This window comes from Gallus gallus, chromosome 29 (genome assembly GCF_016699485.2).
Source record: "Gallus gallus isolate bGalGal1 chromosome 29, bGalGal1.mat.broiler.GRCg7b, whole genome shotgun sequence".
Classification (NCBI taxonomy): domain Eukaryota; kingdom Metazoa; phylum Chordata; class Aves; order Galliformes; family Phasianidae; genus Gallus; species Gallus gallus.
Window position 1 is genome coordinate 497107 of NC_052560.1, and position 2819 is coordinate 499925.

Here is a 2819-nt window from a genome sequence, read left to right on the forward strand (position 1 = left end):
TTAACTGGACTGATGTATCAGCCAATGCTGGAAGAGTCCAGAACAACACCCCAGAAATGGTCAAGTTTCAGGAGAGGGCCTGGCGTGACTTCCTCTGATTTGGATATAGTCCAGTGTCTAGGACAGGAGGCAACTCCAATTCCAAGTAGGGGCTGATGGTATCTCATCTTTTTCCTTTGGTATTATAACTAGGTGCTGGGGGGAGGTTGGGTTTGCCCTACCTCTGCTGCTGGCCCTGCTTCAAGGTGCTGCTGCTTCCACTCTGTGCCACGTGGAGCATCCCCATCAGCAGGCTTGGTGCTGGATCCAGGACTGGTGATCTCCCTGCCCCCTTTAATTTCTCTTCTTCCTTTTCTTTCTTTTTCTCTTCTTGTTTTTCCTAACTCAAGGCATACTTGGCGTTCCTGGAAACCATACCGCTTAGACAAATAAAATGGGGAGAGGGTGGAAACGTAGGATAAATGTTTTGTAGACATCTCCCAATAAAGTGGATCTTTTCTTTCTACCTGTGTATGATTCCTGAGTGTTGGTTCCCCTTCATCTAACTGGAGGGGCTGTGAATCTGCTCACCTCTACCTACATTCACGTGCAGGGCGTGACAGATGTTGAATGAACAACAGAAAGGAGGTGTGTGGAAAAGGACCTTCCAAGTGATTCTTTCTGCACGAGCTGACAGCTCAAGCTTTGCCTCCAAGGTTTCGTAATTACAAAGGTCGTCTTTTGTGCTCTTCTGGGAAACTGGGATGCAGTTCTCCACTTTGAAAGTGCCTGCACCTGTGCTCTTACGAGCTGCCTCTTAACAAGTGACCAGCACTGATGGACTACAGTGCCTAGGGCAAGTGATGCTGTTCCAGACATATCCCTTTATTCCTTAAAGAGGAATTGATTGGGATCATTGTCCTGGCTGGGTGGCATGTAGCAAGCAACCACTTTACTTCCTTGTCCCTTAATCGGAGCCCAGAGGCTCTCCACCACCTCACAGCCAACTGTAAGCTCCATGCAGAGCTCACGTGGGACACCGAGGGCACAGCCTTCTGCTGGCTGGATACAAGTGTTGCTTGAAGCAGACAGGACAAAGCCCTCCCTCCATGCGCCCCTGGGTGAACGCCCCCCCTGAGAATGGCAGTCCCCCTCCTCCATACCCCCCTCTGAAATGCTCCTGTTCCTGCAGACGGGGCGCTGCGCTCACAGCTCTGCAGGGACTCAGGTCTGCAACAGAACATTGGGGGAAATCAGCAGTTCAAGTGATTTTTCAGGGAGTATAAAGTGGAAAAACTTCTTCATTTTTATTTCCTGTTCATGGAAAAGCTGCTCATTGCTTCTGAGAACATGGTGATGTAAAAAAAAAAACAGAATAGTGAGAATGCCTTTTGGGGGAACCTAAAAGGAGAGAGGAGACATATCACTGATGCCACTTGACAGGAATTAGTGGGTGCAGCTTAAAATTAAACCATCTCAGCTCCTGGCTGGGCTGCTGCCTCCTGTTGCTGCGGATCCCCACGCCTCCCAGCTGCTAGTTTCCTCCCCACGCATTGGGCTCCTCCAACCCCCAGGGCCCTGCTGTACCTCTCCTGCACCAGACCAGGCCCCAGCTCCCTGGCATGGAGGAAGCAGCGCTCCTCGGTACTGCAATCATCATCTCCTTGCAGCTTTGCTGGGACGTCAGGGCAGCCTTCACAGAACCTGCAACTGCAGGACATGGGCAAGCTCCTGCTGGCTTCACTAGCTCACCAAAACCAGCCTCCACTTCCTGCAAACTGCATTCCAAGCACAGCAGCTTTAGCTGAGCCCAGCAAATGTGAAGGCTCTGCTGCAGAAGGGCCAGCACATTGCTCAGACACTCCTTCCCAAGGTCAAAGCAAAAACCTCCAAGGACAAAGGGGAGCTCTCATATGGACTAACATGGATTTTTTTTACCCTTTAACAAGGATTGAGCTCTGGATGAAGCTCTTCCTGCAGTGCAGGCACTTCTACGGTCTCTGCCCTGAGTGGATCTCCAGCCTGCAGAGCCCAGAGCCATCCATCACACACAGCACACCCCTCACAGGGCCATTCCCACCACGTCTCACACATGCTGATGATGCTGAAGCACACAGGGCCTCCAACGTTCTATGTTTCCAACTTGAAAAACCAGAAATGCATAACAGCCTTGCACATGGGCACCACGGGGGGCTGGTCAATCTCTTGGGAGCTCTGCCTGTGCCTGTGCTGATTCCAGTGTGTGCAGAGGTGGAATATTATCCCTCTCCTATCCCTCTCCTCATTCCACACGCTGACATTCACCTTAAGAACAAGAAACAAGAACACAGTGAAGAAAGCTCCAGAACAACTCAGCTACTTTATTCACCCCTTCCCTTTTCGCTACAGATGATTCTCAGAAAACCTCCAAGAGCCACAGTTACTGCTCTCCTGACCCTTCTCTCACATTCATCAGTGCGCACTCAGAAATTACTGAGAGCAACACACGCACACAGACACACAGAACATCCCCACACAGCCGCTTCTCCTAAGGAAATGGCATCAAAAAGCTGCAGGCAGGAAGAGCAGAAGAGGAACGTGGGCATGCTGAGAGAACTGCTTTGGGAAGCAAGGAAAGGCCATCTGAAGCTCCTGGGTTAAGGCCCTTCTGCAGAGGGTGCCAGCGATGCCATCTCTCTTTGCCAGCTCTTCCTGTGTGGGGAGAAGCACAGGGGTTGAAGGTGAAGGGCTGAAGCTCTTCACAAGTTTGAGGCTCTGCAGGATCTGTATCTTTTATGGAAATGCTGGTAGGTAACGAGGCTGGAACTGCTTTGAAGGTTCCCAGAGTCTTGGGGCTGCTT